A 25,742-nucleotide genomic window follows, 5' to 3' on the forward strand; every position below is an offset into this window, starting at 1 on the left:
GTACTCAGAGAGGTGACAGGCTCCAGGTGAATTGCCCGGTATACGGCGCAGGTGAACAAGACGATCCAAGCTTTACTCTTTGGTCTCAGAAGTAAAGGTCCACAAAGATGGACTCCAGTTGTTTCAAAGACTGCCGAATCTCTTATTCTGTCAAGGGGTAACTGGATCGGAGGGGTAGATAAAGCCTTAGCGGTAAATCTTCTACATACTACACATCGACTTACGCATGATCTTATATTACGTTTCGACGAAATGATCCAGTATCGCTCTCTTAACTTAGCAGCTAATATCTGCACTCCCGCATGACACTTCTTTTCATGATACTCTCTTATGAGGCATTCAGTTAAGTAATGCTTGGACGGAAGCAACTCGGGATAAAGGAAGCAGAATTCATCATCACGTTCAATGATTTTAGTTTTAACTCTGAGGACTTCGTCGTTTCTCTCACTACCAATAATCCATGGATGGAATCTCCTTTCTCTTGAAAGTGCTTCCTTTGCTCTAAACTCCACAAAAATGTTTCCGCGTTAGTTTTTTCTTTTACTGTTAAGGTATCCGAAGAATACGAGAGCTTATTTAGGAGTTTATTAGTAAAGCGTAGAACCCAGCAGAATACTCGAACTATTTTAGAAAAACTCGAAAAACGTTTGTACCACTCAGAATCTTCTAATTTTATACTCAAATTGACAATTACTCCCTTCTTAATTTCTGCTGTAACAGAATTTTCGTCTGGAGTAAACTCAAAGTCTGGCCATTCTTTCGGAGAGCAAAAGCTCTCCGGGGGCCCTCCCACCAATTGCATTGCCGCAAATGTTCAGGCGTACAGCCACGAGATGCCACATCTGCCGGATTCAATTTCCCAGGGATATGTCTCCAACATACCTGCTTCGAGAGTTTCCGAATCTCCTTTACTCTATTATTCACAAATACTCCCCAGTTTCCCTCTCGTTGTACCCAGCTAAGAGCCACAGTAGCGTCTGTCCAGTAATATATCGGGACATCGACTAAGCACAGGGTTTCAACAGTATACCTTGCCAAGCGTGCACCTAGAACACAGGCTAGCAACTCCAAACGCGGAATAGTTATTTTCTTTAAGGGCGATACCCGTGATTTTGCTATGACGAATTTCACGAAAACTTTGTCTTCTTCCTTACTTCGTAAGTAAATGACAGTTGCATAAGCAGCTTGACTGACATCGCAAAAGACATGTAGAGTCCATGAATCCTTAATTCCATGACCCATGCGACGAGGTAATTTAAGGCTGGAAAGACTAGGCAACCTTTCGTACCATCTCTCAAATCTTGTTTGAAGTTCATCCAGTAATGGCTTATCCCAGGTTGATTTTGTTGCCCAAACCTCTTGAACAATTAATTTCGCAGGTAATATGACGGGCACAAAGAAACCTAGCGGGTCAAAAACAGCATGGATTAGAGACAATAGTCTCCTTTTTGATAAGTCTCTTTTAACGATTTCTCTTTGCACGGAGATTGTAAGGCTGTCATCTCGTCGGTCCCACTGCAAGCCTAGAACTGCGGAGACTGGATCACTATCTTCACCTGCTAGCTCTTGATCACCATATTGATTGAAAGTCCACATTCGAAGATCCATTTTGGCTTCTGCCATAATAGTAATCGACTGGCTCATAAAAACCTTTAGCTCTTCGTTATCATCGACTGACGTGACACAACTGTCAACATAAAATTATTGGCAAGTTTATTCGCAACAGCTTTGAATTCAGGTGAAACGTGGGACAAATGAAATGAAATCACAGCTGCCAATAAATAGGGGCTACTAGTTAACCACAAAATAACCCTCTTGTGACGAAACACTTCAATTCTATTATTTACACACCACAAAAACTTTAAGTAATTTTGATCCTCACGCTCTACCTCAATCTGTAAAAAGGCCCTCCTAATATCGGATGTTACACCAATTGCCTTTTCCCTAAACAGCATTAGAATGGCTGAGATTTCTTCTACAAGGTTTGGACCTTTTATCAAGCAATCATTTAGCGAAAGCGAACCAACGACTTTGCTCGACGCATCGAATACAGGCCTAATCTTGGTAGTGAGGCTACCTAATTTTATTACTGGATGGTGTGGTAAATAATGCCCTCCGTCATTCTTTACTGATTTTGGGACAATTTCTATGACATCTTCCGCTAGCCATTCGTTAAATACTGTACTATACTCATCAAATTTATTTAATTTTCTCAATTTTCTCGTAGTAGCAAAGAGCCTCTTTTCTGCAATATGCCAGTTAGAGGGAATACCAGGAGGGAATTTTAGAACCCAAGGTAAACTCACGCAATATCTACCATCTCCGGTTCTGCGAAGGCCCCTAAGAAACTGCTCTTTAGCTGCTTGATCTTCTGCGACCCTGGAAATGCTTTGCGCATCATCTGCAATGCCGATAGTTTCTAACTTCCACATAAAGGAAGATTCTATGTCTTGAATAAGAAGATTAGTTACGAACATAGATGGGGTACCCTCAAAACTTTAGATAATCGTTCCTTTCGATTCCCAGCACAGCGTCCATCCCAGTTTAGTATTTATGGCTGTCAAACCACTCTCAAGCTGAATTACTTCACCAGTAAGTATTTGCCCATAAATATCACTATGAGGATTTCTATTTCCGGGTGACCCTCACCGACATCTGAAATCCAAATTCTGTGTCTTTTTAATTCCTTCAATAACGGTCCTTTAGGTATGCGTGGTATGCCTCCACAAATGGTATTTTGATCCAGAAAACTAAATTGGTATACTTTTTTCCCAACCGGGCTTAGACCTATAGAATATCTCTTGTGAATTTTTGACTCAGTCCTTGTTCCGCCAAATAACGCGTGAGTTAAAGTTTCAGAGGAAGTGCTTTTCAAAGATAAAGCTTCATTTGTGGATTGTAAAACGTAAGATCGTTGGGCTCCACAATCCAAGAGGCACCTGACCACCTTCTTTACAGTGCCTACAACTATTTCAACCATTAACGTCATAAGAGTGACTTCATTCATACATAAGGGAGAGGACATTGTATTTTGTACCATTACTGACTCGTTTCGGTTTTCCTTATTGTCAGCACCTCCGGGCATAAAATTATAGGGTGAGATCGCCTACACAAATAGCATTGAATAAACTGTGGACACTTCTTCGCAAAATGCCCTGGTTTAAGACAGTGAGGCAGCATTTTAATTCTCTTAATTTGTCTAATCTTTTCTTTAAGCTCATCGATCGAGCTGTAAAACATTCTTTGCTTTCGTGAGATTTTCCGCAAAAAACACATTTTGTTCTTTGGCAGCAACTAGACTTGCTGCGCTAGCGATTGGTTTTTTGGTCTTAACTTTTACATCTTTAGAATGTTCATTGCGCGAAGTAGAAGAAATTTCAAATCTAGACCTAGCTAGTTTAACTCTCTGCTCTCCTTCGACCACTTTACGCAAAAATTCCAGGAGATTTGTGAGACGTGATCCTTCTTTACTGAACAAAACGCTTCTCTGCCATATTCGAAGCATCTCAGCAGACAGACAATACTCGACCATGGGATATAACCAGGAAACATTAGTATCCAGGGCTAAGAATAAAGACTCTAGAGATCTTAAATGGGATTCCATTTTATCAAACAGTGATACTAGCGGCAACCGATCCTTCCCTTGTGAGCGTACATTTTGGATAATTAATTTTAACAATTCCCACGCATATATCTCAGTTAAAATTTCCTTGTTTCCAAAACGCTCCTCAAACGCAGAAATAGCTTTCGGGTAATTTTCAGCCGTTAAAGGATAACTATCTATCAACTCACTAGCCCGAGTTCCGGGTAACATTGATTGAGCTAAATAATGGAATTTGTTAACATCATTAAGCTCCTTATCCTCATAGATCCTTTTAAATTGACCCCAAAATGTAAGGTAACTTAATAATTGTCCATCGAATTTTTTAATTTGAATTTTCGGCAACTTGTACCGTTTTTCATTAGAAGCACTTACGCTACTATCCGTGTTAGAACTCGTATTAACGCTACGGTCAACCGCAATATCTATATTCTCTTTCACCCGACGATTAAGCGTGATAAACTCATCTGAATATTCTTCGCAGCCTATGACCTCTGTTTCCAGATCATCTTCAGCGGCTTTTTCCTTAATCATTGAATCTAGTATTTCTGAATCGCAAGATCTCAGCTCAGCAATTATCATCTGCAACTTCAAAATTTTGTCTTTCAATACATCTCTATCCGCTTGAACATCTTTACAAAGTTCGGTTTTTAGAATCTTAGCCGTCCTAGTAGCGTGCAACGGCAACAATATGTCATAACATTCACAATACAGCAAAACAAAATTATTTTGAATATCGCAGCAGAAGATTTAACGCATAACCTTTTTTACGTTTACACTGCAGACGATTTAGCGCATAGCATTTCGATTGAAAAATGAAACTAATTCAAATACAAATACGAAATTCAACATTGCAGACGATAAAACGCATTACGTTTCCAAATAACACTTAAATTAATATTTACTTCTACAATAATATAATATAGCAAACACAATACTTTCTCAACTTTATTAATATAATAATCCCAATACATTCGAATCAGGATCGCGGATTTGATAATTGTACAAATATTGCTTGCACACTTGCTAAAGGCATAAAAACTTTAACCGGAAGATAAAGTATAACCGGATAATTCAATCATTTTTAAAGCAAAAAATGCATAATTTACAAACATATAAGAGTAAAGAAACTGAGATCAGTGAGCCGGGTAACAGCGTGGATATGTAAATAAATATATTTATATACGTTTGGTACTGCCGATTGCAAACAATATACGTGTTGCACATCTACATGTTATAGCAGTCCTATGTACAAAATTTCAACGTTCTGAGGCTACTCGTTTGTGAGTTACGCGAGATACATACGTACGTACAGACACCACAAAAAATTCTCTTCAGAATTCAGTTTAAAGTAGTTTTATAATTTTTTTGTAGGAAAAGAGTCTTTTATTCTGTCCTTACGTACAGATATCACGCAAAAAAATCTTTAAATTGCATTCGATAGCAGTCAAAATGGCTATTTTCGTTGAAATATGCTGCCTGAAACTTTTCACGATTACGATAATTCCTTTTTACGTCGTACAAGGAAGTAAAAATGGAAAGGAAAATAGGTTACTATAAATTAAGAATTTCGCCAAGTGAATTATTCTTATTGGAAAGAAAAAGGAGGCCAAAATAAATTTGTTAATTTCTCGGTAAGTTTCTCACCAAGCATGACTATATAGGCTTAACTTGAGTTCATAGAATCGAAATATGGAAAAAGTAAGTATGTCATTTCAGAAAAAAATCTGATATGGGATCATAATAGCTAGGTTAGAACAATACTATTTGTAAATTTAATATGCATATTCTAAGTCGTTTTCGAGCGACGCAAATTTAATTTCGTCAATCTGATCAGTTGTAACGGGAGATATTCTAGAACTGTCCCTCTTTTTTTGTGCAAATTGCACCTCTTTCATATTTTCTTTCCACATTTTTATATTTACATTGTCCTATGCTTTGATAACAAAGCTTCTTAAAAACTACGAACTACTAATCACGGAAGACATTGGGTGGTATTATGATTTTATAAGAAGTTTGGTTATTTTGCTGACTAACTCTCATATTAGAAATATTTGAAGACCACATATTAATAGTTTCAAAGATCTGTTTTCATCTGTGTTTTAATACGGGAATTTTACTTTCCTTTGTGCTACAGTACGACAATAATATTATTATTACATTTAATTTCAGAATCAAGACAAATAAAACTATCCACTCTTTTAGATCTATTATCCAGTTTTTAAATTGGATTGGATATTACAGTATTATTGTCACAAAGTTTGCATGTATGTGAATAATTTTAGTGAAATTGTATTATTTTTACTTCCTTGTATGAGGTAAAAATAAAGTATTGTAATCGCGAAAAGATTCAGGCATCATATTTCATCGCAAATATCCATTTTCACCGATATCGAATGCAATATAACGATGCTTTTGCTTGACATCTGTTCGTAAGGACAAAATAAAGGACTCTTTCTCCCACCAAAAATTTCTTAAACTAATTTAAAATCAATTCTGAAGAGAATAGTATATAACTATAAGTATATATATATATATGCACTCTGTTACTCGGCTCAGTGCTCTGCTCTCAGTTTCTTTATTCTCATACGTTTGTAAATTGTGCATTTTTTGCTTTACAAATGATTGAATTATGCTGTTTTTATCTTCCGGTTAAAATTTCTATGCCTTTAGTAAATCTGTGTGCAATATTTTTAGAATTATTAACAATTTAAAAGCTGTTTAAGTGCCGCTAAACCTAATAATTTTTGCAATGTCGGCCATAGCTTGTTTACATTTGAAACAACAGAATAGTAGATTTGTTGCCAATCTAGAGAAAGTAAGCTTCTCAACAACAAAGATAATGCCTTCTTTTATTATTGCGAATTAAATCATGCCTTATCCATTCTGGAATTTATTCGAGGAAATAAGTGTTTAAGATTTACTTCATAATTTTCAATGCAGACATTTTGAGCTTTTATGTTTTTTGATTTGTCGCGAAATGAGGCCTGAATTAATTGAATGAGAAATACTGAATGGTCTGTGAAAAACTGGTTCTTTTTTGTTGTTGTTGTTGTAGCTGTTGTTCTTTGCTTAATTTCTTTTATACGTCGTTTTAGATTTATTATAGTATTTGAATAGAACATGTGGCTACGATTAGATAATTCTTAAGATGATATAAATTTTGTTACATTCTGAGTTATAATATGAACAAAATATAATACTGTTAAGTGAACCTAGCGCCAGAGTGTCGCTATGGTAAACAAATAGAGTGAATTTTAAAGAATACATTTATTCTATTGTGGTTTATGCGCTGTCGGCGAAGTAGATTTAATTCAATCCAATACGTTTAAATGAAATGCACGAAAAAATGCGTATAATTTAATATTCCGTACAAGGAAGTCATGTGGTGTACACATCAGATTTTTTAAGATTAAAATCAGCATTAATCACTCTGTTTACAATTAACAGAGCATTTTAATGACTTTGCGACTGTTCTTTCTCTTTCTTTTAACCCTTTGTGGTACAATGTGTCCGGTCTGGACACACCTAAAAATTTCCTTCCGTACGCACAGAAAAACTGAATGAAAAAGGATTTATAGGTTACTCTAGGTTACTCTGAACCTTCTTTATTTATAGTAGAAGGCAGCTCAATACAAACCAGTCCATATATTTTAGCCATGTTTAGTTTCTTAAGACCCTCATTTTTCAAAGAAATCTTCCAGATTATTTTTAGGGTATAAAAGGAATTGTTTGAAAAGAAATTTGTATGCTATTTTTTGGCTGTATGCTAATCTCCTTATTCTATGTTAGTTTTAAATTTTTACCTTGAAATATTGCCAAAAATCAAACGGCGAACCCTAGGTGTGCCCAAACCGGGATCACCGATCATCTAGGACAAATGAGAGTCTGTATTCTTTGTTTCTCCGCATCTCATCGACAACAATGCTCGTTTCAACACTCTTTTCGAAGCTCTATTCAATCAGTGTGCCACATGGAATAGAGCTTCTGCATAGCATCATAAAACTACATAGCTTCTGAGAGAGCGTCAGCTCTCAGTTTTTAGTTCAGCGTGAGTTCGAACTCTCGAGAGATCTCCGTAGGAACGTCGCCCTTTTAGATGAGCTCTGCATTACGTTGTGTTTAACGTTCTTAGTAGTTTCAGGTGTAACTCCTGGTTGTACTCTGTGATACTCAGAAGAGCTGTACGAGTATTTTTGTCTAACGTTCCAGAACTGTAAGGTGTTGCTTTCGACAAAACTAAATTTTATAAAGCTATCATCGGTCCTTTGTGCATTCAATCCATTACAAAGCCGTACGCACGCAGCAAAGTATTGCTATTTCTAATAATTATCATAAATTTCTTTTTCTCAGCATATTGTAACAAAGTACCACAGATAACTTTTTGGCCTGTCTATTTTTTAACTTTGTCCTTGATTAAAGAAGTGCAGTTCATTATAAAAGCGTATCTGCCTCTTAATAATGCATATTTTATTAAAATTTACTAAAATTTATACTACAAGTTATTTATACTACTAAATTTTAGTATAAATTTAGTATACTACATTTATACTAAATTTATACTAAAATTTATACTAAAATTTATACTAATTTAAAATATTTTATTAAAATTTATACTACAAGTAATACTAATAACAAACATTTCTAACACCATAGATACCTCGGATATGAGTACTGCTATACGTAATTTCGTACATTTTGTTCATACTTTAGATACATTTCTTGGTTCGTGATTCCTTTAGTAATTTAGAAATGTGTAATTAGAAATTCCTTTAGTAATTAAAAATACCTCGCTAACAATTTTAATAAATTCCTAGAGCATTATAAAGACCCTTATTCAACTACAGTGATTATAATAAGAGTTATGAAATAATGAAATATTCATGCTCCTCAGTTTCGCATTTATAATGACGAAGCATAGTGTAAGATGCCAAAGGAAGCGTCGTTCCAAATTTTGACTACCAGTTGAAAACCCTTGAAAGTGATTGGCTGATAACGGGAAAACTTAAGTATAAATACCATTATTCATAACAATCACAGAAAATAAAAATTTGTATAACAATTTTGTATGAAAAAATTTCATATGAATCCGAACGCATGCAGAAATTATAATTTAATTAAATTTGGAATGTAACAACTTATCACTTTTATAAATTCAGGTCTGTATAGCTTATTTTACAAAAGAAAAAATGAGTCATATCAAAATACATACTCGCAGAATGTAATTATACTCAAAAGCGCACTTAATAGCATTAAGTTGTTTTGTTCATTCCATAATGATTTTACTGGGTTTGGAAATTATTTTTCTCTTTGCTGTGAATTGTTTTATTCCTACAGCTATACCAGTTTTTAAAAAAATGTTCCTTAATTCATATTTCCTTACTTTTTTTAATTTTCATAAACCTGTTTCTGTTAGTTCTAAAAAGTATTTCAATTCGACATAATTTGTTGTTTCAAATTTAGCGGAAAACTTTTTTACGAACTTTGATTTCCTACCTTGCATATTTTAAAACGGAATTCTGAATTCAATTTAGGTTAAATCGTTTTTCGGCCAAGTAATGAAAGAAATAATTTACTTTTATTATCTGGGATATCCCAAACTCTTTTATTTCTCTATGCGTGTAAATTTATAAAAAAGAAATGTCTTCAAAGTATAAGAAATTAACTTATTATGTATATTTAGATATACAAATATACGTATTTATCGATAAATGTTTATGTATGTGCATATTTCGGTTAAAACTGGAACATTACTCAAAATTTTAGAAATTACAATTTGGCATGAAACTCTTGATATATAATCTTGTAATTTATCGTATAAACTAGGTTAATAATTTTTTTTCTGATTTTACGTCAAAAAGTTTATTATCTATTTTATAAAATTGACAAAAGTTAATAAATAGCATATTATCAGAATGAAATAGTTATTGTCATTTAGAGTAAAAATTCTTTTGGTTCAAAATATAAAACTGCTCTCCATTTGGCGTTAGAATTTGCATTTATCTTTTAAGGAGTAACAGTATTTTAATTATTAATATAACAGTTTACAAAAAAAAAGAACAATATAGTATTATTACTACTTTGAATTTTTCAAATTCAAAAAAATTATTAACAAAATATTTTGTACAAGAACCGCAGCTTAATGCTGATATTTTGAGAGAAGCAGCTATTTTGTAACCCTTTATCCGTTAGTATAATTGGCCCACCAGCGGCCGAGCGGTAAAGTCGCTGAACACTGGTAGTTCGGTCCGAGGTTCGAATCCCGCGAACGGGCTGGCTGCATGGGTGTTTTCGTGGTTTTCCCCATGTGTAACGTGTATACGAGCCAGTTTCCCTTAGAAAGTCCTCCACGAAAGGCATCCCTCCTCTTAGGCAGATAGCCCTAATGTGCTTTGCCATAATTAAATACACCACACCGTTAGTATAATTAATGAAAGAAGGTTCCAAAAACAGTTTATTTTGTATTTCAACGAAAGACTTACTCTTTAACTCATTGACAGGTAAACGACCATATGCATTAAAACTGAAACCTAACAGAAAAATAAATAAAGGAAGTAAAATAAACTTGTGTTGCGGGAATACGAACTTGAATGACATGCGCATTTTGTTCCTTCCTCTTTTCTTTCTTGTACAAAGTAAAAAGGAAGTATTGTAATCGCGAAAAAATTTGCGTATCATATTTCAACGAAAATATTCATTTTGACCGCTATTGAATGCAATTTAATGTTGTTTTTGCATCACATCTGTACGTAAGGACAGAATAAAGGACTCGTTTTCTCCAAAAAATAATAAAACTGATTTAAAACTTGCATAACTCAAAAACGAGTAGCCTCAGAACGTTGAAATTTTGCATATAGTAGAGCTATAACATGAAAATGTGCATACATATATATATATATATATATATATATATATATATATATATATATTCATTCTATTACTCGGATCTGTGATCTCAATTTCTTTATTTTTATATGATTTTAAATTGTGCATATTTTGCTTTGAAACATTGAATTATATTGTTCTTATCGTACGGTTAAGGTTTTTATGTCTTTAGTAAATCTGCAAGCAATATTAGTAGAATTATCAACAATTTAAAAGTTGTTTAAGTGCAGCTAAGTCTAATTATTTTTACTATAGCAGCCATGTTTGTTTACATTTGAAACTTAGCAGAATAGTGGATTTGTTGCCAATCTAGAGAAACTAAACTTCGCAACAACAAAGATAACGCCTTCTTTTATTATTGCGAATTAAATTACGCTTAATCCATTCTGGAATTTATTCGAGGAAATAAGAGTTTAAGATTTTTTTTGTAATTTTTATTAAAGATATTTTGAGTTTTTATGTATTTTTGTCGCGAAGTGAGAACTGAATTAATTAAATAAGAAATACTGAACCGTCTGTGAAAACCTGTTTCTTTTTTTTTTTGTTTTGTTTGTTTGTTTGTTTAATTTCTTTTATATATCGTTTTAGATTTATTAGAGTATTTGAATAGAACATGTGGCAACGATTAGATAATTCTTCAGAAGATATAAATTTTGCGCATTTAATCTGAATTATAAAATGAATGAGATGTAAGAAGTGAACCTAGCGCCAGATTGTCGCTATGGTAAACAAATATAGTGAATTTTAAAGAGTGTATTAATTCTGTTGTGGTTTATGCGCTATCGACGAAGTAGATTTAATTCAATCCAATAAATTTAAATGAAATGCAAGAAAAAATAAGCATAATTTAATATTCCGTACAAGGAAGTTATTCGGTGTACATATCAGAATTTTTAATATTAATTAAATAGTAAATATTTGTTTTCCTTAACTAGCAAAAGTGGGTAATATCTAAATTTAAACTTGAAAAAAAAAAAAAAGCATTTCATGATTTCCTGTGTACTTGCATTCCGGATATGGCTTAGAATTTTCAGTTTATTTATGTAAAATAAATTTTTTTCACAATCCTATTTCTATTGTCTTAATGGTCCCACGCTCTTCAGACCGTATCTGTTTCTGTTTCTAACAGTCTTCGAGTGCTCAAATGTTTATTTCGTTGGCTGTATTATAGTTAAAAAGGAGTCCTTTTACTTTTATCATTCATAGTATTTTCTACTTTTTATCATTATTTCCACTTCTTATAGTATTTATGGTACAGCAGTTACCACATGCCACCCACACCTCCCACACCCAGGAGGATACAACCTACATTTTGTTTTTTCATTTCCAAAATTTTGGCGTGCAAATGTCAAATTTAATGCTATTAATAAAAGAAAAGAGGAATATTTTGTTTTATATTTTATGTTAAATAATATGTGCATTAAAGAGGAAAAGATCGTCAAAATAAGACTCAAACTAAATACAACTGTATTAAATGTATAAGCCAGTTGCAGGTGACAGAGAACGAGGACGCCTTGTGACTAAATTGGTAAACAGACATTCTTCCCGCGCCCATCACTATACAGCCGACGGTTCCCTTAAGGATACGAGACGCCTCATCAAGAGTTCATTTCAAATATTAACTGGTTATATTGCCAAATAAAGGTTTTTCGAATCAATTATATGTTATGTTTTAGATGATAAAGTGACATTAAAACAAAAGCTTTTTTTATATATACATGTTTCTACTCGTATACGCAAGACATATAAACACATACATTACGCATATGCGCATTGAACAAATATAAAGGAATACAACTATGCAAGCATTTATAATAAATACATAAAACACTTATAAAAACATAACCCACATATAGGCACAAAAACACATATAATTATATAAGGTATTTCTCTCGCCTTCTTAGCATGCCTTCGCGGTGTAATGGTCAGCACACTCGGCGCGTATCGAGATTCGAGTCCCGGCGAAGACATTGCTCATTTTTCACGTTTCCTGCTTATCAAAAATAACCTTATGTTTTTACAAGTAGATAAAATTACGATATACATACGCATGCAATACTCATTAAGCTTAAAATGCAGGTAATTGTTTGGAGTTCGGTACTATTTGTACGGCATGACGCATACGATAAGATTTAATAATTGCAAATTAATGCTACGGTAGTTCAAACAGGTATATATATATATTGAACTGTGACATAGTAATGCGTCTACGATATTTTCGACGGCATGTCTTATACCACGATGTTTTAGAGCTGCACTGTTTTCTCCTTGCTTTCTATTCTCCCACGATGTCTTGCATGACGACATTTTCGCCTTGCTTTGTTTTATCTTGTTTTGTCTGCAATAATTTTCCAATGGGTTTTTCGCCTGGAACCCTTCTAACAGGGCAGCGAACGACGACACTAACATAGGAGAAGTACCAAGTTGTTTTTTCATATAAATACCGGTTCTGCTTCCAGCATCCTGATAGAAGAATCCGTGTGTAAAGGCAAAAGAGATCGAACTTTGCCAGCCTGCATTCATCGTCATCATACAAACACAGAACCTGGCGTGCAACCAGGTATTGGATGTCACTAGGATACACATCCCGGTCACCTCTAGTTCATATAGCCTGTGGACAGTCGCCTTTACACATATGATGTGCTAAGGCCCTTGTCTGTGTCTTGTCTTCGAGGCCTGTGACCGTGCTATCTAGACCTTCCTCCATACAGAGAATGCTCGACTTCTATCTTGGTCAGCGGGTCATCCAGATCTCTCACACACTGAAAACATCTGCTCGTGGGTTGTCGAGACAGGGGCACGCCATCACTCTCCCCCATTACGATTTATGAACTGTGGCATAAAGCTGAAGCCAAATGGAATGAAATGCGCATATCTTTCATCCAAGCTCAGTTCAATTTGATGCTCAGCTGGATTATAGCCCTTGTTGCTGCCAGAAATAGCAGTTCTGTTTACTGAATTTTGTATGTTGTGTACTTCAAACCACCTGCATATAATCATGCCTTTCTTCCATTGTACTGTATATGTGCAATAAATAAGATTTTGCTGTTTTCTTTCTTCCGTGGTGTAGTCATTTTAAAGGTCAGCCCTGTACATAATATAGGCTCAAAACAGATACCAAGAGAGAAAACAATCACGTATATTGAAATTAAAAAACCAAAATTGTCTACGTTTACATAAATGTTTTGGCACAAAGTTAGACTTTAATTATACACAAGACACAAAAGTACTCGTCAGTTAAGACGAAACAGCATTATCACAAATATCATGCAATAAGGTATACTCTTTGTATTATGAGTACTCACAATGCATAAAAGCACGAAACTGAGTACTATTGAAGTAAATTGCCCACATGAGCATTAACTATACAGCAAGAACTGGAACAATCACAGTAACACTATTATTTGCTCTAAAGATGATAGAATTTTGATTATATTGCATATAATAAGCCTTAGCGCTAGAATTCCGTGGATATAACGCCTATGTGCGCTAAGGTCAGCTATGCCAGTCGAATATGCATTGAGGTAGTGACTAGGGATCTGGATAGCCCTGCTGACCGCAGACATATATATCTGTATCTGTGATTATACAACTGAAATAGTAAGAAGCGAAAGGCCTATGACCACAGTTGTAGCACGTAAGGAAGTATTGAGTAAAATTGGAATTTGTTCACTCTAGGAATGTGGTCGTTAAGTCTTGCTTCCGTGATTGCTGTTGTTCCATTCATTTCACCATTGATGAGCAAGTAACCACTGCAATTTTTGTCTTTAGATAGGATCGAGGGGACAGTGGATAGCATTGTAGCTACCTGCTTCCTTGGCTATTTCATCCGCTAATTCATTGCCCTTCTCAAGTCTTACGTGCGCTCTGACTTACTGGAGACTGATATGGAGAACTGCGCTGTATCTTGGTCGTTTCTTGATGTTTGTGATAAGAAGAAGCCTGTGATGAGGATTACAGACAGTATGCAGCAAGAACAGATTATCTGTATTACTGGAGACTCCATAAAGATTCGTTTTCACAATTTATATTATTACCTACCCTGTTGGCAAAGCTTAAGCATGGAAGACATTATTGACCGTTCAAAAGATGAAAGGTATTTACGTGTCGTTCATATGAATGAAGGCGCATTCTGCTCCAAAAGCGGGTTTGAAGCCATCTATAAAAATGGCGGGGAAGTTGCAGCAATTTTTGTTTCTCTTGTATGTACTCTTGAAACGGTGCCTTGAGAAGGTCATCGGTTTTTTTTATACTCCACTAAATGTTATGACCGTTATTTGCACTTCTTGATAGAGATGAAGCAGCTTCATTTGTTAAAACTTGGCAACGATGCCAGAACTGCTTCAATATCTTGCTCCTGCAACTGAGGGTGGATACTATGGACGACTATTTTTTGGAAGTCTTTGCGTCAACGATTTAGCACTGAAGAACTCTGAGCTTTTTTCTCTTACGAAAATGTTTTGAGCTTCTTCAGGTTTACTGTGTATTTGTATTCCATTTTATATCAGCATGCTGAAGAAGGACAGTAACTAACTTCTCTGGATTCTAATTCCAAGATATACTGTTGTGAAGGAATCACATTGCAGCGACAGTCTTTGCAAGACTGCAATAAGTAGTTTTGTGGGGGGGATATTTGTGCTAATTGGATTAATTATTACAAACGTAGAGACATTAGGTATTTTTGGAAGCAGGCAAGATGAAAAATGAGTAATCACCTTCGCCGAGAATCGAACCACGGACCTCTGGAATACCAGCCCAGCGTACAAAACCACTACACCACAAAGGCATGCCAAGGAGGTGGAAGAAATACCTTATACAATATACCTCAATTGTCCTGTCTTTACGGATAAATCCAGTTGTATCTACCGGACAATGGAGCACATCAACACTTTGAGTAGATATTTAGACACGCCTTCAAAGTATCCTCATCTTGATACTGAATTTGTGTTGACTCAACATTATATTCTTTACTTAATTAACTTTTAAACAATTGCTTGCATAAAAAATTTTGAATTTGTTTCTCTTTTGGCCTCCTCGACATTTTTGTCATTCCAGCGACCTAGAAGCCATCTGAAGTGATCCACACGTTAGTTAGTTATTCTTACAGCTCACACAAAGCGCATGCTCTAGGATTTAGAACTCTGTAAGTTTATCTGAATTTTTATTTAAATAAACAGTATAATATTTAAATGTGCATGCATGCAGACTATGTCATTTATCGTTTTCTGCTTTTTGAATATCTATATCTGTGTATTGAATATATATGTTGTCAGGTTTTTTCATTTCCACCTTTCCTTCTCTCATTTATTTGCAATTCTAGTACAATTAGTGCATTTAGCTCAGTCAGTGTTCTTTCTTATCTGCATGCGTCATCTTACATTAAGTGTGAATCAACAGCAGAAATAGTGTTTTAATCAATAAGGCAAATTTTGCGTCCTTGAAAAGAAATAGGAGCAGAGGTTGATACTTTCTTAGTTCGGAAGTCGAGGAGAAACATATATAGAGACACTCAAATCATTAGCTCTAGGTAACTCAGGCCCAAGTACTCAAAAGGAGAAACATCAAGCTTAAAAATTAAAAATGCGATTAGTAGAAGAATTTTCTCTCTCTAAAGTCAATTAAATGCTTTGTGTCACAAATATAATGTTAATATGTTTAAGAATTCATCTACTGAGGTTAATTTACACCCAGTAAATAAATTGCTAAACGCATTGCCATTATACGGTGCACTGATTCTTTGAACGCATGCATCGGGCTGTCGATATATATCTTACGAAATGCTTGCAGATTATAACAAAGCATATTTCGTAAATAAATATATATGCGATTGTTTGGAAGTTTAAAAGTGAAAATTGCATTCTTAAATTTTGAAAACACCTGTTAATGTTTCATCATTGCATAACGGAGAGTTTTAGTTAAAAGCGGGAAAATTTTATTCCATTAATGTATTAAATTATCATATTCTTAATATGATTAGGAAATGTAAGTGCTTGAGATGCTCGCTTCGAAAGTTCGTAAGCTTTCCATAACAGCATTTTAAATATCATCTATACGACGTTTTAGAGACTTTTCAGTAAGTTTTGCAAGTACAGATACTTTAAGCTCATTAGGATTAATATCATTCCCAAACGATTTCTATTTTTAAAAATCTCTGACAGCAATGACGTAATAGCTATTGTAAACAACAGGAAATTTTACCTGACTTTTGGTAATTAAAATACTAAATATAGAATTTTTCGCTGACAAATCTCGATAATAAATCGATAATTAGAAAACTGTGAAAAAGATGATTCTTTAATAAAGAAAGAAAAAGATAATTATTTAAAAATGAAAAAAGATCATTCTTTAATAATAAGAATCGATAATTAGAAAACATATAATGAAATTTATAAGTAATTATTATTAAAAATTATGAACAGCTTACTAATTTGTAATTTAGTTATTAAAGAAATAATAAATGTTAAAGTAAAAAAAAAATCATACTTAGCGATAACAATTTTAATGAGAAAAAAACAAAGTTTCTCTTCTTTATGTTTTTAGAAAATCAATAACAAAGTTTTAGTTTTAATGATTTTTAAAACTGGTGACATTTCAAATTTCGTGTATCTTATGATAACCTTACATAAGGTACTTATAAGGATGTACTGGCTACTATTTATGCTGCTGATAAATAGGCTAATAGATTCATTACAACGTTCAAAGAAGATAATGAGAATCTCATTTGTAATAACACCAAACTATAATGGTTATGAATGAGCTATTAATACCCTCTGAAAGTTTAGAGATTAGACTATTGCAAATGAAATAACTGCGTTTACTTTGCAGTGCTAATCCGGTGCATGCCTGTAGAGACTGGCTAACTGGAAGCAGAAGAGATGAAAAATGAGCAACGCCCTCGCTAGGAATCGAACCACGGATCTCTAGAATACGCGCACAGCGTGCTGACCTCTACACTACGAAGGCATGCTAAGAAGGGATAAAAATACCTTATATACTCCCCCTTTTAAATGGCGACTGGGATTTAGGGGATCCAATCGCCAAATCCTGGATGTGGAGAATCATCATCCACCACCCTTTTAGTTCGGGACATTAGAATTTTTCGGAAGCAGAAGTCATAAAAAATTAGCAATGCCTTCGGGGGGAATCGAACCACAGACCTCTGGCATACGTGCCTAGGTGGGAGAAATACCTTATAAGCCTTTCTAGAAAACAATATCATTGCGATTCTTCATGGAAATGATCGTTACAAATCTTGCGTAGTCTTTAATGTTATTTTTATTGTTACAAGTTCTTTAGAAAAGAATGGCTAGTTCATCTCTTTATGGAAGAAAAGGAAAATGTGTTCTAAATCTGTGTTGTAGCATATCCAAGCAATCCTAAATAAGTTGAAATCAGGGGTTTGTGTAAACCGTGGAAGGTGTTCAAACTCACTCTTAAGTACTTAAAGGTTTTTAAAGGTTTTCTACGCGTAAACTCACTTAAAGGTGAGAAAGATAATGAAAGTGGCCTCTCCGCAAACCAATACAAATTTTACATTTTTTACGGTTTACACTGTATTTTCCTGATACCGTTGGTATCAGGCGTTTAACAGAAGCACCAGCTATCATAAGCATTGTTATATCTCTTGAACCATGAATATTAACTTTCTCAAACACTCGATAGACAATCATTGTGAAAGCAAGTTAATGTAAACAAATATTAAGTTCTACTATAATTTTAATAGCCATCTTTAATTATTTTTTTATTTTTAATCATTTATTTGCTTATTTATTTGACACTCTTATTTTTTATGTTTGAGTAACGTTTTCAAATTACTTCTTCTTACATAATCAACTATCTTCATTAGATCCCTCTTTCTTATTTTTAATATTTTTACATTTGAATACTAATATATTTTCCATTCAAACAGGTTGTTCCATTCGAAGGAACACTCGATAGACAATCATTGTGAAAGCAAGTTTAATGTAAACAAATATTAAGTTCTACTATAATTTTAATAGCCGTCTTTAATTATTTGTTTATTTTTATTCATTTATTTGCTTATTTATTTGACACTCTTATTTTTTATGTTTGAGTAACGTTTTCAAATTATTTCTTCCTACTTAATCAACTATCTTGATTAGATTCCTTTTTTTATTTTTAATATTTTTACATTTGAATACTGATATATCTTCCATTCAAACAGGTTGTTTCACTCGAAGAGGTCCCGAGAAAAATGTGATAAAAATCTTATAACAAGAGAAAATACCACCAAACTTTTACATGACATTCTTTGTCCTTGAGAAATGAAAGTGCATTACAAAAAGTGCTGGAAGCGATCTCTCCCCACATGTATACACTGTTCAACAGCACTGTCTGTTCACATATGTTGTTGCCAAAGTATTTGGCATCATTGCCTAGATTTCACGTTTGATGGTGAGCCCACAGAATAAAGTCAAGGAGAGACAAATTTGGTGACCTCTGGAGACATAATACTTTGGAAATCCCTCTGTCAGGGAAAAATTATTTCACCGCCGCAGTACTCGCTATAGATGTGTGGTATGCTGCCTCATATTGCTGTTAGCCCAGTCTCAGTTCCACATTATCCAGCTGGTTCAAAAATTCATGAAACAGTTCCTGGTACACTTCACTAGTGACGTTAGTGTCAAAAATTGGACCGAAGATGCTCCGCTGTGATAATGTACAGAAGACGTCCACCTTCTGTGAACGAAGAGGCTCTTCGACGACTGCAAGCTGATTGTCACAACTCCATAAATGTGTGTTTTGTGAGTTCACGTATCTTGACAAGCGAAAGAACGCTTCATCATTGTACCATGTGTGCTGCAATATTCCTAGCCTTTCAAAGGCATTTTTCCATTTACTTTCCTATCCCTTTCTTTTCTTCTTTGTTCAATAAATCGCTGAAACAAATGGCAATCTGTTATGCGTTTATGATGGTTGGTTTGCATAAGTTCATGAATAAGTGTAAACTTGTAGGGATACAGGTTTATTTTTTTAACAGCCCTTTGATACGTGCTGCGCGATAGTTCAAATTCCTGCGATAAACGATGCAAAGACTTTGTGGGCGAGAACAACAATCGTTTCTTTACATTACTCGCCCTTTCTTCAGATAATTGACGGCACCCACTACCATGCTAATCTAACAATATCCCTTTATTTTCAGCTTCCTCACCAAGCCTTGAATACAGAGTTTAGTGGGTTTGCGTAAATCAACGAAATGTTCCGAAAACAGTCGCAGCCACGACTTAAAGGAGCTACTTATCCAGTGCTGTTTCATACGAAACACGTGCTGTTCCACATAATATCGATACATCATCAGAATCAAACAGCAACGGACCATAGTAAGTCACATTACACTGAGATACCTGACCCACAGACAGCTCGCGAAACCTCATTCATGCCGTATTCAGAATGCAGACTTTCAATATTGCCACGTCATCGAGTTATGTTATAATATACGCTTTGAAATAGAGGCAGTGACACTAGACACTCTGGCAGCAGCATATTTGAACATGCAGCACCATTTTGAACTGTGTATGCAGATGAGAGGAGATCACTTCCAGTACCTGTTATAATGAACTTTCTTTTCCAAATATAAAGGCGTGTCATGCAAAAATTTGGTTTTATTTTCTCTCGTTAAAGACTTTTATCGCACTTTTCCCAGGGTCCCTTTCGAGTGGAACATTCTGTATTAAAACTATTTGGAATATTATTTCTAATATCCTTAGAAAATAAAATTACACTTTTTCTTTTATTGTGTTATCTGGAAGAACATGAACCAGCTTGAAACTTTCGACAAATGCACTGTCACAGAAAATATATGCCCCCAGAAGAAATCGGGCCAGAATCACGAAACTCGGCAGGAATGTAGTCTGGTAAGAGATATGCAAATGACTTAAATTTCGACACCAATGACTCAAGCGTAAGCCTTCTATCCTCGTATGAGATGCGCACTCGCAGAGTTCAAAACCATGATTGCTGATTCCGTAGGGCTATTCAGTTGATTCTATCTAATTGAATTGACGGTATTGTAACTAGAGATGCCTCCGAGATGTAACCGGATGACATGAAAGCTATTAATTCACTAACGCAGACAAGAATGTAAAGCTAGAGAGAGAACCCACGTGTTTTAGATAAACGTTATTGCTGTAAAAATTTACTTTTTAATAAAATTGCTTTACTATAACTCTGCTGGTAATGCTTGGATCACGTTTTTGCCTTACATCAAACACGTATAAGATGAGATTTGGGCTATTAGTTAACTCTATTGGTTTCTGGTTTCATATCTTTACTACAGCCATGGTCTGAAATACTTAACACCTACATTCGATGCACGCGATTCTGAAGATAATGTTTCAAATCGAAATTTCATATTCGAAAGGTTGTTGCTTTCCAAAATCAGTTTTTAATATAAATTAAATTTAAGAGATTTTAGTCTTTTTCATCTGGACTGTCTTACGCGAAGATTAACCTAGTATTAATAGCATTAGGGTGTCTCAAGACAGACTTATGGAATACATAATGCCCTGGCCCACATCGATCAACTAAATGACTACTGTAGAATGCAATGGATACAAGCCCACATCGGCATAGACGGAAATAAATCTTCGGACGCCCTGGCCAAAGAAGCAAGACAACTAAATGAAGATTATCCTTATCTCACATCACTTAATGACATGAATTCTGTTGCTAAGTCAAAACTCAGAAATCCGGCCATCAGGCAGTGAGATCTCAACTCCAACAGAATTTCTTCCAAAACCTTGGCAACACTTAGAACTGGCCATTTCAGAGATATGAAAATCTTACTAGACAAAACAAGAAATTCACTGTCTGCAGAAACTGCCTTGGAACCGCATTTGATCCAGACCACATCTTCTCCTGCCACGCCATCTTGGCTACAATGCAGAAAATTAGTGATTGCTCCCAGGAAAACCTCTATGAAGAAATTTGCCTTCAGATAGATAAGGCGATCTGTATCGCCCATTATACCATCTAACCGGTTTCATGGACACGACAACAAACAAACAATATCAATTTGAAGACGCCGACTGTGTGCGAAGAAGAAAGCAATCATAAATCAGAAAAGTAAATTTATTCAAATTTAACTTATTAATATATTTATGACAGGCACTTATTAATTATTAATATATATTAAGTCATGCTTTTCTTTCACTAGTTTCAGATTCTACTTCCTTCAAATGAGGACCATGTGAAATAAGCAAACGGCAGTTAGGAGGAATGCTTTTTATCCCGAGCATTTTGATAACATATTTATGATTATCCTTCTCTTTAGCGGACAAATTTCTTTCAATAGAAGGCATTTTTTCGAAAATAAGAAAATGTGACTAATAGAATGTTATTTAATGTTGGAGTCTCTACTCTATTGAAAAGAACTTACTTATGCTCTGGACTTACTACTTAATCCGCAGAAGAAAACTTAAACATTAAAACAGTCGAACTTGCATTCTTTCCTTCATAAAGATGGAATTCGCATTTTCTCAGGTTTCTTCATCTTTATATAAAGAATGCCGCGTCTCGAACGTGTTTCATAAAAACAAAAAAATTATTTTTCAATATTTATCATTTCCATATTCTCTTTGTTTGGTGCTATTTTTACATGCATTAATATATTGTCATTTTTAACATTAAGTTTGACAAAATGAAAGGTATCACGATAATTTTAAGCATGTGTTGTTTTGACTTACCTCAGTTGGCTGCTGAGAGCAGCAGCATCTGAAAAAGCCCACAAAATTCATCGTGGCAAGGAGTGCAAAATTGCACCTGTCGTTGGCAATAACAATGAGTACCATACCGATGGCAGTACGAGTTTGCTCAGTTCCGCCCTCAATTTTGATAGACAGCAACACGGGGGGGACGGATCCTCCGAGGGTGTCCCATCCCTTCTTCCCCGACCATCAATTTCTAGAGGATTTTCTGTTAGCCGCATATTTAGAATCCCCCCATGCCATACAGACACTATACATTTACAAACATCCTTCTCCGGGATTCGAACCCGGGCCTTTCGGTCGGTCAGAGTCACTAACAACTATCCCAGTTAGGCGGTAATTTTAAATATGAGTTTGTAAATGGAATATACGTATAAGTTAAGTGCCACCCAACCGTTGCTGTCAGCCTTGCCGAAGGGCCTGGGTTCGAATCCCGGAGAAGGCATGGATGTTTGTTAACGTATAGTATTCGTTTGGCATGGGGACTCTAAGTATGCAATGAGCCGAAAGTCCTTTCGTAAGGTTAATGGTAAGGAAGGAGAAGCACAGGGATGTTGCCAACGACAAGCGTAACTCGCGCTCCTTGCAACGAGAAATTTCGTGGGCTTGGGTTGTCTATATTTCAGATTAGTTAGGTATATTCTATTAACAAAAAATATGATTCAGCTTACAAAACATTCTAGAACGAAATATTGTCGCAAATAACTATATTAAATTATTCTGTTAAGTGATTCATATTTAGATTAATCTTTAATCAATAATATCATTTCGCAATGATATGAATAATTATCGTAACATTTTCATTGCATCGTGCTATTGACAGTTTTATTCACTATATTATTAGCAAAACAATGCATTCAAAAAATTGCTTTATACCCACACATTATCTCTGCAAAGGATTTTTAAAGTACCGTATTTGCAAGCGCATAAAACCCACCAGCCTATAAGACCCATCTCCTTTTTAATACACATTTTTGAAAGATAAAACTTTATTACTGATCATTATAATGAATTTACAGTATTTTAAATATAAAGTAATACAAATACAAAGCAGTAATTTCTGCAAATACCCAATCCATCTGGAAAATAACACCTTTTAATCTTCTTCGTCAGAACCCAGACACTCATCTCCAGAGCTGAATGAAGAGTCATCTGAAACCTCTTCTAAATCAGCATCTAAGGCCTTATACAACAAATTGTCCTGTGTACTATTCAGTGTATTACTACCTCTTCCTGATTCCGCCAAGTTCTTGTCATTTTCTCAGTTAGACTCAAAGTGCCTCTCTGCAGTCCTACTTCCATTTTCTTTAACATACGCAATCACACTTAGCTTGTATGCTATGTTATAACAATACTGACTTGTTTGGGGGCCATAATGTTCCAACAAATTTAAGAAAAATTGAACAGTAGAAATTTCACACACTTAAAATTCCTTCACAAAAAACGGAAAGTTAACCCTTAGAAAACCGATGCCCTCACTGTAGTGGTGTGCACTACTAGGAGGCGTTGAAATGTGACAATCTAACCAAATATCTATCCAGAAATCCTTAATTAAATTTACATGTGCCCAATATTTACTTGCTTGAATTCTTAGTGATCGTACATTGCGAATTAACCCTAGCATCAAGAGTAATTAAATTTTTCACTTACCCAATAACTCACATGCATGAGACTTGCGGAGACACATTTGTTTTCTAATCTCACATTTATTTTATCACAAACACATTTTCTGGATTAAATATGGAACACTTATAACACACTTATAAAATATCAAAATATCATAACTTGGAGCACAAAACGTGAGAACCTAAAATGGAACAAGAGACGAAAGCAGAAAACGTGTCTAGCAGTCGACCAATCTCAATCTATTCACATTATGCATATATGCAGTCGAAATTTTCTCATATTAATTTCGTGCAGTGCCCATAATATTGGGGTACATGTGAAGATCTTTATTTTTTCACTTTCACACTCTTCAACACGCTTAAAATATTAACGTGGTCACACATCGCTGGTAATGCACATTCTGGAGTCGAACACCAATAGATGATCTGCTTGAGATGTTTTAGAACGGTATCGTGGCAGATGGATTTTTAACACTGAGCATTTTCTTCTAAATAAATCGCAACCTTCAGTTCTGCTTCTTTTTAAGCAAAAATACGACGACACTCCATGTGAAAATATCAGGAACGATGAAATTCCATTACCCCGACATGCAGAGGCAGAGTCCCGCACATCGTGCGGTCTCCTTTATTGCCAAGCGACAGCCGGAAGGTCACGGGCGAAGAAGGGAAGAAACCAGTCTGACCGTTGCTTATATACACACGTGCAGTTTCGAGATTACGATTAAAATATGTGATTCTGGCAAACTGCGTGGTGTGAGAAGTTACTTCTCACACTCACTAACCTGCATGCTTAAAATACTGAAACGCCCGTCCTGTCCTTTACCCATCCCTTCCGTTTCCTTGACCCCCTCCGTCTATTAGTGCACAAAAACGTGTGAAGATTTCTGATGACACCCTTTTTATTTCCTCACAAAGAATCTTCCATTAGCCTTTTATGACAAGCTGTCAGCAATAAACTGATATGTATTTGGGGAAACTGATTCTGCTACTGCATCTCTTAGGAGGAAGGAAAAAAACAAAATCGCCATCTCTGCCGTTTCGGGTGGTTGTGGTCGTTTCACTGACATAGCGTTTTGGGCGTTTTGGCCCCAGCTGTAATCGTCGATGACAAAGCATGCGCATTCAATAAACTCTATGTAACTGTAATATTCAAATTCCGCAAGGAAACAAGAAAAAGATTGTACAACTCCGAAAAACCTGAGTCTCGACGCATAACACGCACCCTGATTTTCATACCTATTTTCAAAGAAAAAGGTGCGTCTTATACGCCGACAAATACGGTAATTAAAGCTACTTTATTGTGCTTTACTTGGAATTTTTGGCAGGTGAGGTAATTGTCCAAGCTCGATTTTTTGGGTAATTCATTTTCCAGCAATGGGGCAATTACTTCCTGTGCCAAAGGCGCACATGACTTCAACCACAATTTGTTGGCTAACCCAGCTGTGAAGCCCAGTTTCTCTATTCTCACATCTTTAATCGTGCATGAATAATCTGTCGAATACAAGGCAGAGTCCCTTAAGCAGCAAGCAATGTAAGTTCATTACAGTAAATTATTATACACAGGTTTAGGATGAGGTTATAGGAATTTGACATCCTAAAAGTACTGTAGTAAACAAGTCTTTAAATTTCTATGGTGTACGAATCTTATACTCGCAAGAATGCATTAACACTGGTTTAAAAAATAGCCTCAATCATTATTACAATTGCCTTGTAACAATTTGTATCAATCAACATTATATTTCAGATAAATTCAAAATTGACTTTTACGTTTAAAGAAGTAAAGACACTGCTGCAGTGGTGCAAGTATGCGTCTCATTTTAACTTGAGAACATCCAGTATGTGACAACTTTTATTAATCTTACCTGACGCTCTAAACATTTTTGAACAATTATTTTACATTATAAG

Source organism: Stegodyphus dumicola, chromosome 2, assembly GCF_044657685.1.
Source record: "Stegodyphus dumicola isolate Sdum_Otavi_A_Nest chromosome 2, ASM4465768v1".
Lineage (NCBI taxonomy): Eukaryota > Metazoa > Arthropoda > Arachnida > Araneae > Eresidae > Stegodyphus > Stegodyphus dumicola.